The sequence below is a fragment of the Neophocaena asiaeorientalis genome, unplaced genomic scaffold (genome assembly GCF_003031525.2).
Source record: "Neophocaena asiaeorientalis asiaeorientalis breed wild unplaced genomic scaffold, Neophocaena_asiaeorientalis_V1.1 scaffold86, whole genome shotgun sequence".
In the NCBI taxonomy this organism is placed as follows: Eukaryota; Metazoa; Chordata; class Mammalia; order Artiodactyla; family Phocoenidae; genus Neophocaena; species Neophocaena asiaeorientalis.
In genome coordinates this window covers 10685552-10707152 of record NW_020175039.1, presented here as the reverse complement: position 1 = coordinate 10707152, position 21601 = coordinate 10685552, and the positions used below count along the sequence as shown (strand labels likewise).

At 39.3% G+C, this 21601-nt stretch overlaps 1 pseudogene; it reads left to right on the top strand.

Moving 5' to 3' along the window:
• Nucleotides 1-2292: 2292 nt before the first annotated feature.
• On the top strand, nucleotides 2293-4649 carry LOC112411831 (PC-esterase domain-containing protein 1B-like; annotated as a pseudogene).
• Nucleotides 4650-21601: the final 16952 nt, after the last annotated feature.

Below are 21601 nucleotides of genomic sequence, written 5' to 3'. Positions count from 1 at the left end.
GTGGGGGTGGGGGGTGGGGGGGGGGCAGGAAATGAATGCCCTAGGCAGTGAATGAACTTTTGACTTACAGGAGATATGAACTGGGAGATACATTTTTCTCCCCTCATCCTGAGGAAAACTGTCCTGAAACAGAGAAGTTTATACAATCTTTGGAAAGATGATCCCATGAGATCACACTATCAGTTGCAACTGACACCCACAGTGGCCACAGTGGCCAGTCCAGTGATGCATCCCATCATGTCTGTTCTCCTTTCTTCCCTGACTCATTCTCACTCCTCTGGGAATACACCTGCTAATAAACTGGCACATCAGCTTTTATTTAAGCTGTTTTCTAGAGAACTTGGTCTAAGGTAAGATGCTTATTATATGATGTTACATGAAAAAGTTACATGAAAAAGTAAGTTACAGAATAATATGGAGAATGACAAATTTTATGTAACAAAACGTATATATTCATATCTAAACATATTTTTGTCAAGGTATAAAAAGAGGTCTGAATCAACACATAATAAATCTTTGAGAATGTGTAAGAGTAAAGAAAAGACTTTGAATATATATTTTACTTCTCTATTTAAAAGTTTTGAAGGTCATCTGTTATATTTGTAATTTCAAAGAACACTAAAAAAGTAAAATATTATAAAATAAGCTATGTGATGGTATAATACTTCAAACTGAACATGTTTCAGATTTTTATATTACTGATAAAGAATTTTAGGCGCAGTTGAAAAATGGTCATATTGGAAAATGAGTTAAAGAAAGTAAATGTTCACATCTTTTCTATCTGCTTTAACATTCACTCGTGCTAAATTGAAATTTTTCTGAGCTTCTGGTAGGGAATACAACACAAAGCAATGTCTTGCAAGGTTGTGTTTATACAACACAAAAGGAAGTGCAAACCTGTCAATTAGCTGATTTTTTAAAAAAATCAATGTGAATAAACAAGTAGATGAAAACTCTTCTTAAAAATTTAACTGGCTAAATGGCAGTATTTATTTCCCTTGTGCTCTGAAGACAGACAAGCTCTTTATATTTACAACAACAACAAAAAATAGCTCCTTAAGAAAAAAATGAAACTGATCTCTTTCCTCTAATTTTATTAGATTAAAAATTTAGTTTCCTGTAATTAGTATTTGGGCATATAAAAGCTACAGTGATATTCTAATAAATATAATACTTCTTTAGCCATACATATGTGTTTTTAAGATGTAGCATAAGGGACTTTTTAAGATATCACCAAAACTTGGTTTCAAAGTTTTTTTCTCCATTTTATGCTGAAAGCAGGAAAATCTCTCCCAAAGAAAGGGTAGCATGTCCATGAAGTAACAGCAATATTAACAGAAGGTGATTATGTAAGTTATTCTAAATTGACTTTAGTTCCATTATGTAGTTATCATATTTAAAATGCAATATAGAAATAACCACTTTGTTTTTATAAAATTTCAGTTAATTCTTATATGCACTACTGAATAATTTCTATTTGCTTTCTTGGCAGTGAAAAAAAACTATTGGTTTTAGGGGTTCAAAAGTAAATTGCTACACCAATGTAAACTATACTTTTGTTTGTAGTGAAGGTAAAAGACTTTGAAGATCCCACTGATAACTCTGTAAAATATGAGGAGAAATTACCAAACCAGGTGATTTCTTGCCATATATATATATATGAAGTATAGAGGTTCTAAAATAAGCTATTTCACATGAAAGTCTTCATGGCTGATAAATATGACTATCATAGGTATATTTTAAGAGGGGATTGTTTATTAACCTGTTTTAAAAAAAAAAAAAAGGTTAAAAATAGGTCTGGGAAGTTTGCATCCCCAGCCAAGGATCTAGAGGGAGAGGATTTATTCCGAAGGAAGTTCATGTCCCTAATCAAGGATGAAGAGGCTCAGGTTGCACTGGCTAGAAGCTCACATCCATGCTTAAAGATGAAGGAGGCCTGCATTATACAACTTCAAGCTTATATCCATATCCAAGTGCAGAAGAGACCAGGATTCATGCAACCAGAAAGGTCATACCCAGGATGTTCATATTATGTTCCTTCATAAAGAAGGAAAATGGCCACTCATTCATTGCTTCTGGGAATGTGAAATGGTACAGCCACTTTGGAAAGCAGTCTGGGCATTTCTGAAAGCACTAAATTTGTACCCATCACACAACCCAGCAATCACAGTTCAGGGCTCATCCCAGAGAAATGAAAATCTAGGTTCTCACAAAATCCTGTACAGTAATATTCGCAGCAGCATGATTTGTAATAGCCAAAGACTGGAAACAACCCAACATACTTTCGGGTGAATGGTTAAAGTGACTGTGACTGTAGTACGTCCATACCATAGAATAGTACTCAGTGAATAAAAAGGGAAGAGTATTGACTCATTTGTACCAATGTAAAACTAATTTTCTAATGAAGAAAACAGTATAGGGTTTATAAAGTGGACACACTGGATGAACACCAGAGAATGATGTAGAGGGAAAAAGTTAATCCCCCAAAGTTATATTCTGTACAATCTATTTATATAGAATTCTCAAAATGCGGACAGTTTAGCAATTACCAGGCATTAGGGGAATGGTGCAGGAGGAGTTACCCATGGGGGAAAGTGGGTAAAGGGTATACGAAAATCTCTCTGTATTATTTCTTACAAGTGCATGAGAATCCACAATGAGGTGACAATAAGTAGTTTAATTAAAAGAAAAAAATTAGAGTTGAACCCTCTACTATTTGCACTAGACCCGACCGTTCTGCCAATCACTGCTTGTAAATCCTGGCTGTAGATCAGTCCGCAGCGAGATTCTCCCGCTGGGAATGGCGTCTCTCCCCAGGCGGAGACATTCCTCAAATGCCTCTAGTAAAGGAGGTGGCAGTACAAAAGGAGAACCAAGCCAGCAATAAAGAAATTCTCAAGTAGAGGTGGGAACGCATACAGGAAGCAAGAGGCAGGGGCAAGAAGAGGCATCCCAGATGCGCCCCGTTATTGAGATACTGGTAAAACAAAGAAGGGACAGTGGACTGGATGTGCCCAGAAGTGCAGCGTAATTGCAGTCCAGGCCCGAGATATTAGAAAGCAAGCACGGGTCCGTTGAAAGAGAACGCTCACTGCAGTAGAGCGGGGCAGGTTCCCGTGGGGGTCCTGCGCCTCACCTCCGCGGGTCAGAGGTCACGTCCCGGGCCAAAGTCAGTTTTGGCTGAGGCGGACTTCAGGGCGCAAACACGCTGCCTCCTTTCTCCTCGCTGCCCGGAACCCCCGCGCGGTCAGTAATGCCCGCGCCCAACTGCGCACCGCCCTCTTTCCCGTGCACTTCTGCCCTTCCCCCGAGCTCTCCTCCGACCTGCCCGAGGAAAGGCAGGAGCTAGGCCTCCCGCCTGCTCTCCCCCACCACGGCCTACCTGCGGGCTTGCGAAGTCCGGCAGCTGCTGCGCAACAAGTTTGTGGTCGTCGTGGGGGACCCCATGCAGAGGGCCGTGTGCAAGGACCTGGTGCTCCTGCTGCAGAAGGGCTGCCTGTTCTTTTCCAGCCAGCTGAAGGCCAAGGGCGAGCTGAGCTTCGAGCGCGATGTGCCGCGGAAGGGCTGCGGGTGGGAACGCCTGCACAGCTGCACGTATTACCGCGACGTCTGCCGGCTCTGCTCCGGCCAACACCTGGTGCGTTTCTACTTCCTCGTGCGTGCGTACTCCGCGTACGTAAAGACGTCCTGGAACACCTGCGTCGGGGCGAACACGCCCCGTACGTGGTGGTCGTGAACTCCTGCCTCCGAGACCTCTCCACGTGCGGCCAGGATTTCCAGAGGAGTTACCTGGAGAGCTTAGAGAGCCTGTTCGGGCGCCTGGAAAAAGTGCTGCCCGAGGCTTGCCTCCTGGTGTGGAACACGGCCCTGCCAATGGCGGAGGTCGTCTCCGGGGCTTCCTCCTGCCGGAGGACCTATTCTGAGGTGCGTGCCTGCGGGAAGAAGTGATAGAGGCCAACTACTACAGCTCGGCAGAGGCCAGCAGGTACGGCTTCGACATGCTGGACCTGCATTTCCACTTCCGGCATGCAGGACAGCACCGGCAGCGAGATGGCGTGCACTGGGACGAGCGCGCACACTGCTACCTCTCCCAGCTGCTGCTGGCTCATCTGGCCGATGCCTGGGGCGTGGACCTCCCCTGCCGCTACCCCGTGGGCAGGTGAATCAGGGATGGTCCCACCAGGGGACTTCCAGGCCCGGTGGACGGTAGGCAGCCCCGGGACAGCAGAGGTGACCCGGGCGAACAGCCCTTGTCCTGGTTCCCAGCCACGTTGGCATGCCTCTGCGGCGACCTTCGGAACCCTTTCCCCAGGCGCGACCTCCGTTCCAGCCCTACCGCCAAGGCACCTGTGTGCCCTACCACTCATCTTCACAGCGCGGGCAATTCTCCAGTGATTCTTCAGCGCGCCAGGTCAGATACACACTGGCGAAGCAAACTCAATGATTGGCCGGGAGACACGTGTCGGCCCGATTCGCAGAACCTCTACCCAACATCGGAGCAGAAGGTCGCCTCCCTACCCTCCCCAGTGCCCCAGCGGGCCATGCAGACGCCAGCGAAGGCGCACCAACAGACGGACCCAAGCACACCCAGAGGCAAGACCCCCAGTAGCCAGACCTGGACCTGGGCTCCTTCCCAACGTAGTCAATAGGCTGGACAGACTGCCCAACTTCTCTCACTTAAGCGTGGCCTTCAGCAACCCTGCGATGGTGAGGACTCCTTCACCCTCTTACTTTCACCGGTCAGCAACCTCACACATTCTTCTTTGCCAGAGCCTTCACTCCACTTATCACACCATTCTCCTCTTAACGTTGTGCAGAAATGAGCTCTAAATGAAAAAGTACACACACGGTTAAGCCTTGCCTAAATATAAGTCTTCCAACAGTATTCTCCCTAGACATTTTTCCTGAAAAGAAAAAGGGAAAAATTTTGAACCTTAACACTTACCAAAACGTTTCTAGTGACTTCAGTATCACTGTTAGTTTTTACATACATTTATAGAACTTACTCTCTAAAGCTTTCACCACAAATTGTCTTGCACATTCCTTAATTACATTTATCTGTGTTTCAACATAATATTTATCCTTAAAAAAAGTATTCCATTCACTAACACAAGAGTCCTTATTTTCTGTTAGAGACATATTTTCTACTCTTTTTTTTTTTTTTTTATATTTTCTACTCTTGAGCTCATCAAATACCTAGCATATTTTAAAAACTAGACTTCATTTTTTAGAGCAATTGTAGATTCATAGCAAAATTGAGAGGAAAGTAGAGAGTTCTCATATACTTCCCATACACAGCCTCCCCCAGTAGCAATATCCCACACCAAAATTGTACATTTGTTTACCTTCAGTGAAACTACACTGATGTATCATTTCACCCAAAGTCCATTTTACACATTAGGGTTCACTGTTGGTGTTGTACATTCTATGGTTTTTGGCAGATGTATAATGACATGTATAGTATCATACAGAATAGTTTTATTGCCCTAAAATTCCTGTCTGCTCCTTTTCTTCATTCCTCCCCCATCCAACCCCTCGCAACCACCCATCCGTAATGGTCTCCAGAGTTTTGTGTTTCCTAGAATGTTATATAGTTCGAATCATACAGTAGTAGCCTTTTCAGATTGGCTTCTTTTACCCAGTAATTTGCCTTTAGGTTTCTTCCATGTCCTTTCATGGCTTGATAGCTCGGTTGTTTTTAATGGTGAAAAGTATTCTGTGGTCTGAATGTACCACTGTTTATCCAGTCACCTGCTGAAGGACATCTTAGTTGCTGCCAAGTTTTGGAAGTTATGAATAAAGCTGCTTTAAACATTCATGTGCAGGTTTCTGTGTGGATATAAGTTTTCAACTCCTTTGAGTAAATATCAAGGAATGCAGTTGGTGGATCATATGGTGAGAGTATGTTTAGGTTTGTAAGAAAATGCCAAACTACCTTCCAAAATGACTCTACCGTTTTGCATCCCATCAGCAACTAATAAGAGTTCCTGGTGTTCTACATCCTTGCCAACATTTGGTGTTGTCACTGTTTTGGATTTTCACCATTCTAATAAGCACAAGGTATCTTGGTGTTTCAGTCTGCACTTCCCTAAGGACATTACATTGAGCTTATTATTTATTTATGTATTTATTATTATTATTATATTTATTTATTATTATTCATAAGCTTATTTGCCATCTGTATATATTCTTTGATGAAGTGCCCATTTTTAATCAGTTGTTCCTTTTCTTATTGAGCCTTAAGATTTCTTTGTATCTTTTGGATAACAGTATTTAATCATATGTCTTTTAGAAGTAACTCCCAGTCTGTGGCTTATCTTCTCATTCTCTTGGTGGTGTCTGTTGCAGAGGAGAAGTTTTTAATTTTGAGGAAGTCCAACATATCAGTTTCTTTCATGGATTTTGCTATTTGTGTTGTATCTAAAAGTTTATCACCAGGGCTTCCCTGGTGGCGCAGTTGTTGAGAGTCCGCCTGCCAATGCAGGGGACGCGGGTTCGTGCCCCAGTCTGGGAGGATCCCAACATGCCGCGGAGCGGCTGGGCCCATGAGTCATGGCCGCTGAGCCTGCACGTCCGGAGCCTGTGCTCCGCGACGGGAGAGGCCACAGCGTTGAGAGGCCCGCGTACAGCAAAAAAAATAAAAAATTAAAAATTAAAAAAATAAAAATTTATCACCAAACCCAAGGTCATCTAGATTTTCTCTTGTGTTATGTTTTAGGAGTGTTTTAGTTTTGCATTTTACATTTAGGTCTATGATCCATTTTGGGTTAATATTTGTTAAGTGTATAAAGTCTGTGTCTGGATTCATTTGTTTTTGCCTGTGGATCCAGTTCTTCTCACACCATTTGTTGCCTGAAGTGTCTGTCCTCCAACTTTTTTTTCTCCTTTAATGTTGTATTGGCTACTCTTATTCTTTTGTCTTTTTGTGTAAACTTTAGAATCAGTTTGTCAGTAGCCACAAATAGCTTGCTGGGATTTTCATTAGGATTACAATGAATCTATATCAGGTTGGGAACAATTGACATCTTGACAGTAGTCTGTCTTCCTATCCATGAATGTGGAATATCTCTCCATTTATTTAGTTCTTTGATTTCTTGCATCAAGATTTCATAGTTTTCCTCCTATAGATATCTTGTACATATTTTGTTATGTTTATACTATGTCATTGAGGGGGGTGTTAATGTGAATGGCATTGCGTTTTTTATTTCAAGTTACAATTTTTCATTGCCCGTATATAAGAAAGCAATTGACTTTTGTATACTTATCTTGTATCCTACAACCTTACTATAATTACTTCTTGGTTCCAGAAGTATTTTTTTTGATTCTCTCAGATTTTCTACAGACAGTTATGTCATCTGTTAACAAGTACAGTTTATTTCTTCCTTCCCAATTTGTATATGATCTATTTCCTTTTCTTGTCTTGTAGCATTAGCTAGGGCTTCCAGTATGATGTTGAAAAGGAGTGGCTAGAGGGGATATCCTTGCCTTTCTCCTGATCTTGGGGAGAAAGCTTATAGTTTCTCACCATTAAGTAAGATGTTAACTGTAGATTTTTGGGTATGTTTTTAATTAAGTTGAGGATGGTCTCCTCAGTTTCTGGTTTGCTAAGTTTTCATCATGAGTGGGACTGGATTTTGTAAAAGGCATTCTCTGCATGTACTAATATGATTATGTGATTTTTCTTCTTGTTGATGTGATGGATTATGTTAATTTGATTTTTGGATGTTGAACCAGCTTTGCATCTAGAATAAATCCCACTTGGTCATAGTGTAAAATTCTTTTTATACATTGTCGATTTGATTTGCTAATATTTTGTCGAGGATTATTGCATCTATATTTTTGAAAGATACTTGTCTGTAATTTTCTATTATTGTAATGTTTTTGTCTGGTTTGGTATTAGAGTAATGCTAGCCTTATAGAATGAGGCCACCTACTTCTATCTTCCAGAAGAAATTCTAGACAACGAGTATAATTTCTTCCCTAAACGTTTGGTAGAATTCACCAGTGATCTCATCTGGGCTTGGTGCTTTCTGTTTTGGAAGGTTATTAATTATTGACTCAATTTCTTTTATAAATCTAGGCCTATTCAGATTGTCTGTTTTGTCTTTTGTGAATGTTGACAGATTGCATCTTTCAAGAAATTGGTCCATTTCATCTAGATTAACAAATTTGTGGGTGTAGAGTTGTTCATAATGTTCCTTAATTATTCTAGTTCTTTTAATGTCCATGAGGTCTGTAGTGGTGCCCCCTCTTTCATTTTTGATATTAGTAATTTTTGTCCTCTCTCTTCTTTTAGTTTTCCAGGCTATTGTTGATCTTTTCAAAGAACCAGCTTTTAGTTCCATTGATTTTCTATATGGATTTTGTATTTTCAATTTCTTTGATTTTTGCTCTAATTTTTATTATTTTATTTTTTATTATTTTATTATTTATTTTTATTATTTCTCATTTAGATTTAATTTCCTTTTCTTTTTCTAGTTCTCTAAGGCACAAGCCTCTATTATTGATTATTAGATCTTTCTTCTGTTTTAATACTTACAATCAATGCTATAAATTTCACTTTAAGCACTGTTTTCACTACATCCCCCAAATTTTGATAAATTGTATTTTCATTTTCATTTAGTTAAAACATTTTAAAATTTCTCTTGAGATTTGTTCTTTGAGCCATGTATTATTTAGTAATGTCCTCTTTAATCTCCAACTATTTGGGGATTTTTCAGCTATCTTTCTGTAATTGATTTCTAGGATAATTCCACTATAGTCTGAGAGCAGATATTGTATGCTTTCTATTCTTTCATATTTGTTAAGGTATATTTTTATGGGTCAGAATGTGGTCTATCTTGGTGAATGTTCCATGTGAGGTTAATAAGAATGTTTATTCTGCTCTTGTTGAATGAAGTATTCTGTACATGGCATTTATATTCAGTTATTTTATGGTTCTGTGGAGTTCAACTATGGTATACTTAGTTTCTGCTTGCTGGATCTGTCCATTACTGATAGATGGTCTTGAAGTTTCCAACTATGATGGTGGATTCATCTGTTTCTTCTTGAAGTTCTACCAGTTTTTGCCTCCTGTATTTTGATGCTCTCTTGTTAAGCGCATATCTAATAAAGATTGTCATGACTTCTTAAATTGACTCTTTATCATTATGCAATGCCCTTCTTTATCCCTGATAATTTTCCTTGCTTTGACATCAGCTTGCCTCATCTAGTGTTAGCATGATATATCTTTCTCCATCCCTTAACATTTAATCAACGTGTGTCTTTATATTTAAACCAGGTTTCTTATATATGACATAAAGTTGGGTCTTTTGATTCACAATCTATTAATTGGTCTTTTGATTGGTTTAGAGCATTGACTTTTAATGTGATTATTGATATATTTTGATTAATATCTTCCCAATTTGTACCTGTTTTCTATTTGTTGCCCTTTTTATTTGTTCTTGCTTTTGTCTTCCACTCTTTTCCTGTCTTTCATGATTTTAATCAAGCATTTTTATGATTCTATTTTTTCTTCTTTTTTAGCATATCAATTATTACTTCAGTTTTTAACCTTTTTAAGTGGCTGCTCTAGAGCTTTCAGTATACATTACAACTTATCCAACTTTACTTTCAGGTAAACCTATATTGCTTCATGAGTACAGCAAGGTTATCCATACATTGAAGACCTTCTTGCTATTATTATTTTAAACAAACTGTTATAGGTTAAATCAATCATGAATAAAAATTAAAAGTTTTTATTTTACTTTCACTCATCCTTTCCCTAATGCTCTTCTTATCTTTATACAGATTGAGTTTCTGAAATGTAATTTTCCTTCTCTCTAGAAAACTCTTTTTTTAACATTTCTTGCAAAGTAAGTCCCTGCTGGCAACAAATTCCTTCAACTTTTGTCTGAGAAAGTATGTCTCCCTCACTTTGAAGGATAATTTCGTAGGATACAAAACTCTAGGTTAGTGTTTCCTTGTTTTTCTCTCTCTAAACTTTATATATTTCACTTCACTTTCTTCTTGTTTGCATGATTTCTGAGAAGTTTGATGTAATTTTTATCCTCGCTCCTCTACAGGTAAGGTGCTTCCTCTGACTTCTTTTAAGATTTTTTTCTTTATCTTCGATTTTCTGCAGTTTCAATATGGTATGCCTAGATGTAGATTTTTTTTTTTTACATTTAACCTGCTTGATGTTATCGGAGCTTCCTGGATATGTGGTTTAGTGTCTGGCATTAATTTGCAGAAATTTTCAGCCTTTATTGCTTCACATATTTCTTTGGTTCCTTTTTTTCTTCTCCTGTGGTATTCCCATTATGCCTATGTTAAATCTTTTATAATTGTTCTACTGTTCTTGAATATTTTGTTATATTGTTTTCAGCCTTTTTTCTCTTTGCTTTTTAGTTCTGGAATTTCTATGGGCATATCCTCAAGCTAACTGATTCTTCCCTCAGCCGTGTCATTCTGCTAATGGGCTCATCAAAGGCATTCTTCATTTCTGTTACAGCATTTTTTTATATCTACAATTCTTTTTTATTCTGTCTTAGAATTTCTGTCTCTCTGCTTACATTACCCATCTGTTCTTGCATGTTGTCTGCTTTTTCCATTAGAGCCTGTAGCGCATCAATCATAGTTGTTTTAAATTCCTAGTCTGGTACTTCTAACAACTCTACCATATCTGATCTGGTTCTGATGCTTGCTCTGTGTTGTTTTTTTAACATCTTTATTGGAGTATAACTGTTTTACAATGGTGTGTCAGTTTCTGCTTTATAACAAAGTGAATCAGCTATACATATACATATATCCCCATATCTCCTCCCTCTTGCGTCTCCCTCCCACCCTCCCTATCCCACCCATCTAGGTGGTCACAAAGCACAAAGCACTGAGCTGATCTACCTGTGCTATGTGGTTGCTTCCTGTATTTTTAAACTGTGGTTTTTGCCTTTTAGTATGCTTGAGATGTTTTTGTTGAAAGCTGGACATGATGTATTGGGTAAAATAACTATGATTAATAAGCCTTTAGTGATATGGTGGTAGGGTGGGGATGGGGGCAGGAAGCATTCTATAGTCCTATGATTAAGTCACCATCTTTCAGTGAGAGGCCCCTGGACTGTGACCTTCATGAATGCTTTTCAGTTTCCCCCACTTAGATGGGACAGGTTGACTAGAGGGGGCTGGAGTTGGATAGTTCCCTTCTGCCAGGTTGGTTAGGCTCTGGGGAAAAAGCCCAGTAGATTAGGCTCTGGTAGAATAGTTTCTCTTAAGGGCAGACCTTGTTAAAGACAGGATGCTCTGGACATATTTCAGTATTGCTACTTTGCCCATCCTCTTGCCAGAATCATGAGAGAAATTTTCTCTCATCTTCACTGTGAGAGCCTCCTTGGGGTAAAACTCACAAAAGTGTGGGACTCCCCTAAAACTGGACTCCTCTGGAGTTTTTAGATTTCAGATTTGTCCATACTAAGCTTCCAGCAATTTGTGAATTTTGTTTAGGTTTTCCTATTCGAGTACTAATTCCAACAAAGGTTTCTTCTTGTGGGTTTCTACTCCAGTAAATTGTGATTCTGTGTATCTGTCTGTCTCCAGTTTCGGAGAAAGTGATTTGCTTTGTAAGCTCAATTCTGTGACAGATCTAAGAAGATTTGTTGATTTTCAGTCTATTCAGCTTTTTGCTTGTTAGAATGGAGTGATGACTTCCAAACTCCTTACATGCTGGACCAGAAACCAAAGTCCAGTCTAGCACACTTTGGAAGGGCTCAGAGAACTGAAGCATACTGCAGCGTAAGCTAGAGTCCTCACCAAACAATCCCTCACAATTTTCTTGTGTCTGTTTTAATTCTTTAATGTTATCTCCTTCTTTCATAGTTCATGCATTTTTTTAAACTTTTGGTTAGAAAATTGGTATACTTCCCCATCAACTGTCCTTGTTAGAATTTTACTACTGGTTACCCTTGCTAGAAATACTCCTACCTATATGATGAGACAAAGTATGGACTTACACCTGCCTGCCTTCAATCTCTGTCTTTGCATCCTTTCCCCTTTAAGTGTGGACATCCTTTAAGTGTGGACATCATCTTGTGTTAGAAGCCCTTCTGCCAGGCTGCATGCTGCAGCATAACAAAGTAAACAAGATAAAGTGAACATCATCACACATTTGGTTTTCTAACATCAGCAGGAAATTAAAACAACATTTCTGTCACATTTCCTCAACAAACAATGTTGTGGAGTTTCAATAAGGAAAGAGGGAGACTGACACATTGTGATGCAGAGGGTTTTCAGGGAATTAGGATATTGCCTAAAAATAAATATGGCTGAACATTCCCTAACTGTTAAGTTTACGCTGGGCCCCCTTCTATCTCCCTTGTCATAATTCTCTGTAGCAGGTTTCTTTGAAAAAGGCTCCATTCTTTTCCCATCCTTTGTTAGACTCTCCCCACTTTTTCATAGGCCATAAACTCTCTAATGTACACATGTGGCAGGGACAGAGTCTCATCTCAATGCATCTTGTGTCACAGTGTACCCATTAATCCGCCATGCTCAGAGAAAAGACTGCAGCCCTACAACCTCTTTACTAGGGTTTTGTGAATGCTGCTTAATTTCACTGCATCTGTCAAGCCGCTCTTTATCAGAGAGTCTAACAACAGCCTTTGAGTGCACGGTGCTCTATCACTTATGTAGGGGTCGTATTGATCTTTCTGGTGTGTGCTCTAAAGTGGCTAGCGTCAAAAGCTAGTGTGGCAGCCGGTTTGAACAGTATGGTTCATTTACAAACTTTAGGATGAGATGCCGCAGGATGCCAAGGAAAACGTTTTTGTTTTTCCAGAGAGAACCATAGTTCATGAAATGTGGTTAATGTACCATATTTGTATACCCTTAAAATCATTTTATAACCACACTGAGTGCCTCTGAGCATTAAATATATTTTATAAGTAGTTGGTTAACTAGCTGTTGTGTGCTTTAAATAGTAAATAAAATGGAAAGGCACTAAACAGTGACTATATTTCATAGAGTAAGATGCTTTTCCAGCCACTCAATAATTCTCAATGTTAAGAAAAATTGATTTTCCAACTGCTGAGTGCCTCTAAAAATTAGCATCTTATCTTCCTACAGGGGATGCTTTTCAGTTAGCCTCCTTTCTCCTAGCTTTTGACTTAATGATCTCTAAGGTTCTTTTCTTGCTAAAAAATTCTGTAGGTTCTGTTGGACTGTAATTTTACTTGGGCACACATGTAATTGGGAAAAATATAAAACAAGAAACAATTTCATCTTACCTTTTTGAATGTTTATTTCACAAGCAGTATCAATAGTTCTTCACCTGCTGACTACTCCTAAAGTCCTACCACTCCCCTCTCCCCGCAAGAGCAGGACTGCATGGAGAGACCTAAGACAATGACATAGAACTTAAGAGTACTAGCTTCCAAGTATCTTCACACAGCGCATCTGAGCAGTGGATGCCTTTTGCATTTGTGAAAGCCTAATGAGGGAAAGGAATTCCCTAAGAGGTGGTAATAATCACATACCGTCATAGCAAATTAACTCACTTTCCCAGTTCTTTATAAACTGTCTGGCATTTAAGAACATCAAATTGCCAATGTTGAGACCTTCCAGGCAGATATAATAATGGCTCACAGCATCACAGAAACTGAGAATTGAACTAATCATCAGTACACAATTACGGGAAACTGCGTTAAAAGGAGATTCAGCTCTCAGTTCTGCCTAAATCACAGCCAGCTGGCCAACCCTTGGAGTGTCACAGAGGCTCCTTGAGCAATCTTTCATAACCTTGTCAAGGTAACCAGTAAAATGTACAGTTTGAGGCAGATTCTAGAATGTGGCTGCTGGATAATCTCCATGGGCTTCTTTTGGATCTAATAATTTAGAAATGTCTTCTATACTCTTACCAAATTCTGAAGAACTGTGTTTCTCAAGTGTGCTTACCAGCATGTTGAAGCCTGAGGAAGAGCAGCTAAGCATCAGACTTCCTGGGACATGTGCTTATAATTAGAAACAATGCAAGGAAGGAGTAAATAAAACTCTTCTCAGATATACTCTCAAAATTCCCACTAATGTCACTGGAAACTGTGGGATCAGATGAGGACAGGTTGCTTATTGGGGAGCAAAACCCAGCGATGAGCTTGTACTTAGTTATCCACATTAGACTGATGTGGTCACTTGGTTCACAGGCTTGATCAAAGATATGACTGAGAGAAAAGCACCCCCAGAAGACTGTGAGTTCTCTGGTATGAAGAATTGTCTGAGTCACCATTGTACCCCTAGCACCTAGTCAATAGTATTTGCTCAGTAAACATTTGTGGAGCTAAACTAAATCCTTTAAGCAAAGGCAGACTACCAGACAGAAATGTCAATGTCTGAAATGGAAAATCCCAGAAGACTAGAGACAGCATTCAATACGAGCCTTCTATTCAATAGTATTACAAGAGAAACATCGTGAAAATCATAATTGTCCAAAGAATCAATCCTTTTGATGATTCGATTTAATCCAGAAACTGCTTTTAAGCCAAAAAGCAGGGTAAGCTCTCACCCCTCCTCCCCGACACACACACATCCCAAAATACAGGAAAGAGAAATGGAGAACAGAGATCTGAAAATTGTAGCATGGAGTGTCCTTTTACTATGAAGTCAGCAGTAGTAATTAACATCAATTGATGGCACAGTATGTGCCAGCTCCTGTGCTAAGAGCTCTCTATATATTATCTAATTTAAATCTCATACCAGATCTATTGAGTAGATATTATTATCACCATTTTATAGATAAGGAAAAACAAGCACCACTGTTTTTGAAAGCCCAAAGTCTGGGCAATTTAGAAGACAGATGACTAAATATATAGCAGTAGTCATTATAGATAGTTCTGTATTTAAAATCTGAACTTCTAGTGGTCAACCATTATGCAAATAAGAATATTCTCCAATTAAGGTAAAATTCCATGATGTGAGAAAGCATCATAGAAAAGAACAATATGAAATATAGGAAATGAGTCAGCAAACCAGAAGTAAAAAATGATGTGGCCAGGAAAAGACACAATTACCATAGCCACAATTGGAGAAAGTTTTTATCTGTTCCATGGGATATGATCTCAGTGAGTACAATCCCAGTGAACAGGGTATGTATATATTCATACCTTATGATGCATTAGAAAAAGAAAGAGGCCAGCCAGCAGTTAGGTATACAAAAGGGCATATTTTTTCTCATGGCTGGCCCTAGGCAAAATCGTAGACTATGATGGAATAATGGGCTTATGTTTCAGATCTGGGTACAAATTGTGATTCTGTTACCAGCTGGTCACATGACCTTAAATAAGGTTACTAAATCTAAGTCTCAGTTTCCCTCAGATGGTAGAACAAAGGACGTGGGCTAAACAAACTCAAAGGCTACTTCTTTTTTTTTTTTTTTTTTTTTGCGGTACGCGAGCCTCTCACTGTTGTGGCCTCTCCCGTTGCGGAGCACAGGCTCCGGACGCGCAGGCTCAGCGGCCATGGCTTACAGGCCCAGCCTCTCCGCGGCATGTGGGACCTTCCCAGACCGGGGCACAAACCCGTGTCCCCTGCGTCAGCAGGCGGACTCAACCACTGCGCCACCAGGGAAGCCCTCAAAGGCTACTTCTAACGCTAAAAGTGCATGTCTCAGATGGTTGGTTTATCTTGGTGTCCTCCTGGATCCTATTTCTGATCTATCGCTGAGCCAATGCTCCTGTTCCTTCTTCACAGTCTCCTTACAGTTCTCTTCCTTTTTATGAAACTTGTGTATAAGTCAGGGTTGCAGCCGGAAACATATGCCACTTTCAAACAAGGATAACCCAAGAAGATTTGGACTAGGAAAAAGGTCTAGGGAAGGTGTCAGAAGCCATAGTGCAGTTCCTTGGATGAGGGAGCAGTTATCCAGACCCAAAAGGAGAGAGGAGTAGAAATGACCCCTTTGAGAAAAGCTATGACTTTGGAATCAAGAGAATGATAACCAAAACGCATACTTCTTCCTTCTCATATCCTACTGAGGCTGCACATCGGATAAAGCCAATTGGACGTGAGAAGAAAGAAAGCTTGTTGATGTGGTTCACATAGATCAACCATACAGGGCACAGAACAAGGTACAGAGGGTAGAAGATAGATCTGGAGGACAAATGGAGGATGTCCACCAGACTCATTCTTAAGGAAGTTTCTGCTATTGATCCATCTATTATATTTCAGGGTAAATTATGCCAATGTGTTCATGCAGATACCTTTTTTCCTTTCTTAAAAATAGATAATGTATATACATAAAAACTGCAAACAACTTCAAAGAGAATAAAAACCTTCTTAGTAAAAAGTAAGTGTACCTCCCACTCTAATCCCCAAAGTCCAGCCTGGCCTCCTCTTCTGCCCCCATCACGTTTAATGCCTTTGTGAAAACTAGAAAAGCCTTCTGGGGTGACATCCAGGGCAGTGCAACCCCAGGTCAAGCACAGGACTTATTTATCTAACCCTGGCAGGATTTCACTTATGCACCTTGGCGAACACTTGTGTGCAGCACGCAACTTGCACATATGTTCATGGCTGTCCTGACAGAGTCCCATGTCCCCTTCCTGAAAAGCAACCATGGCTAACTAGTATATTTTAATTCTTTAATTGTGGAATGCAAATTCATATTAAGAAGATTTGGGGAAAACAGGTAAATAAACAAGAAAAGAGGAGCAGACTTGATGTTTGAGCCTCCCGGTGGCATAGGCTGGCATCATCTGCTTCACCTGTAGAAGACCAACCTTGATTGTGATATTACTCGGTGCTTAGCCAACAAATAGTTGTTGAAACATACAATGTGTCAAGCACTGATCTAGGATCTGGAGGTAAATCAATGAAAAAGGTCTCTACCAACACTGTTAACCAGGGAGATTTTAAGTGCTATGGAGAAATATAAAGTAGGATAAGTGGTTTGGGTGTGTGTGGGGAGGGGGAGGTGTAGAGAGGGAAGTGTAGTTATAGGATCATGGAAGACATTATGGAAATTGTCTGCTGTGGACCTGAATGAGGTGAAGGACCAAGCCATATGGGTATTTGGGGAAAAGAGTGAAATATTGAAGTTCTGAGGTATATGCGTGCTGTCGTGTTTAATGAATAGTAAGGAGTATAAGGATTGAGTTGGGGATTGGTAGCTGGTTAGCTCAGAGGGATGTAGAATTACAGCCATAGCCTTGTAGGCCCCAGTAAGAACTTCAGTTTTAATGGCAAGTGAGATGAAAAACGTGGGAAAATGACGTGATGTCATTTAGGTTTTTAAAGGACCATTCTGCTGCTGGGTTGAGAATAGAGAGGGGGCAGGATAGAATGAGATGGACAAGTTAGAAGACAACTGCAAATCCAAACTTCTTTTCAGGGTTTGGGCAAGGATGGTTTTGATGGAGGTGGTGGGAAAAGATTGTTTTGGGAGATATTGGGGGTTAAAGCGTCAGTCTTTGCTGCTGGATTGGATGCAAGGTGTGGGGGAAAGGAAGGAGGCAAGAATAACTAAGTTTTCGCCTGAGCAGCTAGAATATTAACTAAGTGGTTACAGTATAGTCTTAGTTTTGTTTCCTCAAAGTAATATGTTTAACTTTCAGGATAGTTACGGCACCACACAACTTGTCAGCATACACACACGAAAAAGTAATTCTTACTGAATTACTGTATTTACCTCCCACTTCCTAAGCTGTGTTGAGGTCATTTATAATATTACAATGGAAATAAAGCCAAATAGTTGGAATGGAAATAAAAACATGATTAAATAAAACTGGAAAGCGTAAAAACCAAGGAAATATTTCCTATTTTTGTCTCTCACTTGAAAGAACAAGCTAAATTACTTGAGTTATAGAACTTCGAATCAAGAAAGATCTTTCATTAGATTCTCCACCCAAACTTTAATAGTTTTTCAAGCCCCACCTCACAAATCCAGAATTAACACAATTTGCTCAAGAAGGCCAACATCTGCCCAAAGGCTCGTCAGGGACAAACACTCCAGGGGGAGAGAGAAAGCTCATTCTCCAGATTTGGATCCAAAAGAATGCTTAATTATCCATTTCCCGATTTTCAAAGCCTGCTCGTCTTCTGTCAGTACCCTTTACCACTCAGCTGCTGTCTCACATTCCTAGGTAAAGCACCCTCCCCTTGTCCCCCAAATCTTTCCTGATTTCTGGAAGGTTTAAGTTTTTCTCCCAACCCTTTCTCCCTCAAATGAATACCCTTTCTGAGCTGAGGTTCTTCCCTGTTCTGTATGACCCCTTTCGTTTCCCAGGTACCCTGAGGCATATTCCTAATGTGGAACTGGAGGAGCCAACATACCTCTCTTCTCTTCTCCCTACTTAAAGGAACGTGTGAGAGTAATTTCCTTTGAGCCATTGCCCTGACACCTAATGTTCTCATAAGGAATAAACACACTGCCAGGTTCAACCAGACTTCCACACTCTTCAAAGGCATCCTCAAAGTTTAAAGTCATGAGCACTAAGGTTACTCACCTTTTCAAACAGTCCAATACAGGCTTCGTGTTTGGGCACTGAGCCAGACTGACATACTTTGCATTGAGTCCTTCATTCTTTTAATTAGGATTTGATGAAACCCTAGGATTTTTTTTTTCCCTAGGAGAGGCTCAGAAAGCACTATATAATTTAATCTATCCTGTAAGATTTCAGGAACTAGAATTAGAGGAATGGAAATACTCTAGAATCCAGGTTCTATGCCCAATTTACCATGGACGTGGTCTAAAAGTCAGGATCTAATGTGAGAGTTAAAAACACTTTAAATGAGGAAAACAAGTGAAGCCTTTTAGTCTGCCTGGGACATCAGAACCCCCTTAATGAGGAAAGCCAATAAATCTTTCTGTTAAGATAGTGGGGAGAAGCAGAGTCCCCAGATCTGTTTCACTGAATTAATACCAGAACCAGAAGGGCCAAGAGAAGCAAGGCAGCCATACATTCCTGAAATAAAAGTCAGAAAATGGAAACACGATGATCTAATACCACCCTTCCCATATACAAACCAGTTTATATAAAATATATTTATGTAATATAAATATACCACTTTAATATACATTGTTCAAAGAGGAAAATAATAGATACTGTTTAAAAAGTCACAGGTTAAAACTATTAGATGACCTGTTTGTGGGAATAAGGAGACACCTAACATCCACCTCAGACTGAGCCACAGACACTGGCACGGAAATATCTGATAGGAGTCTCCAGAGCTATCCTCTGAAAACTATGTATCGTTTTGACAAAACTATGTATCTTTATGTCAAAAGATATTTTTATTGATTACTTATTACATTCCAGGAACTATGTGATTTCTTAGAGGTCATGGTAAGTTTAGGGAGTGCCCTTGCTTCCCTTAAGATACACATTCCTCATCCACAGTAGACTTTCCTTCCCCTAATTCTAAACCTCTGCTTATCCACATTGTTCTTTGGATGTTCAGAAGTAAGAACATTTGGTGATTGGTGAAGTTCAGAATATGTCATAATCTAATGAAAATTACTTTTAGGTACATTGCCTGGGGTTTGAGTCCTAATTTCATCTTGTAGTCTTATTTAGTAATGATTATAAAGTCCCTATTGCCTCCTAAGTAGTTAACTTGGTTTAGATCTTGTTCCCATTCTGAAGCTTAGAATGGATTAGAAAAGTTGTCTGGGTTCCACGAAGATATCCCAGTATATTTGTAAAGGGCTGGCTACAACCCCTCCTGAACAGATCTTATGCCTGGGAGACACCATTGGACTAAAAATCCTTCTAAGAACCCCCCAAATTGGGGGTGTAACAGACACCCCTCCTTGCTGCTCTCTGATGTTTGACCTGTTAAATGATGGCTCCTGAAGATTCCAATTGGTATAATTGGATTCATTCAAGGGCAGAAACTATACTTCATTTTTCTTTGTAACTCTATACCCCGCACAGGGCCTGACATACAGAAGGCACTCAGCCATGCTTTGGGAGAGAAGGGAGGAAGGGAGAAAAGGAGGGAATGACACGTATTATAGCTGATTCATTTTGCTGTACAGTAGAAACTAACACAACATTGTAAAGCAACTATACTCCAATAAAAATTAATAAAAAATAAAGATAAAAAAATAAACATAGGGCTTCCCTGGTGGCACGGTGGTTGGGGGTCCACCTGCCGATGCAGGGGACACGGGTTCGTGCCCCGGCCCGGGAAGATCCCACATGCCGCGGAGCGGCTGGGCCCGTGAGCCATGGCCGCTGAGCCTGCGCGTCCGGAGCCTGTGCTCCGCGGTGGGAGAGGCCACAGCAGTAAGAGGCCCGCTTACCGCAAAAATAAATAAATAAATAAACATAGAACTAGATCAAAGAATATGTTGTGAATAAATATTGTCCTGTGCTCTCTCTTCTGTTTTTAATCTCAAGATGATTTTTAAGCTTTTTACTATTTAACTTTTTATCCTTTTATGTTTTTCCTCTAATAGGAATAAACTATGAGAACAAAGATTTCTCTTTTTCTTTTATTTTTCATGTATACTTCATGGCAGCAAGCACAAGGTTAGCAGAGTCTTTAAAATATTTATGATTTGATGATTTATTTGCAACCAATACTCTTCCATATTTATTTCAAATTTAAAGTAAAAGTTTAGTGCAAAATATTTCCTACATTCATCCATATCTAGAAGCTTTTTTTTTCTTTTTTACAACCATCTTCAGATTCTACAGAATCATGTCTACTGATATACTTTTTGTATTTTCTAACCATTTTTCGACATAGATTTCGTGTGGAACTTTATTATCTAAATTATTAACTAAAAAGTTCAAGTGTGTATTCAAATACAACATTCTAAAGAAGTTGCTGATGTTTCCTTCTAGGATCCATTATTACACTTTTATCTATTAGCAAAAGGATAAGTTGTTTTGACTAAGTTTTCTAATTAACAGTTTTTAAAGTATACACACACACGCCAAAGAGCCTACAGCTTTAGTCTAATCTCCAAAACTTATATACAGAATAGAATTGTTTTAATCTATTTATTATAAATTCAAGGAACAAGATTATTCTTGATTTCCTTGCTGTATGGTACTAGATGAAATCATTACTAATAATAAGTCAACAAGTTAATACTTCACCCCTGTTAACACGCGGAGATCTAGATAACAGTCAAGATCAAACCAACAGAATTCCTTAAGTGTGGGGAGAGGCAGAGAGAAACAAACCAGGGTTTGTTGTAGGAAACAGTTTTTTAAAAATTGAAGTTTGCTTAAATTCTTAAGTTCAATAAATTGGCATGATTGATTTGAAGTTGCTGGATATTAAAAATCCTTTTTCAACACAGAGAGATTGTGTTCCTGAAACAAAGGCCAATAAGTATTTCCTGAGTGTTTACTACCTACATGACCCTATTGGGTGCTGTACAAAGAACTATACAATATGATACATTATTACCCACATGAAGCTTATAATCATGTTAGAAAGGAAAATATATTCATGTAAGAAAAATGCAAAACCAGTTAGTATTCTGCAAATTAGTCCATATTTCTCATGTTCTTATTCTTTTTCAAAATTCTTAAGAAGCAACATATGACTTCTAGAAAAGGTGGTAATGTAAACAATGTTTAAGATTTGGCAGAAACAATAGGCCTAAATAAATATTTAATCT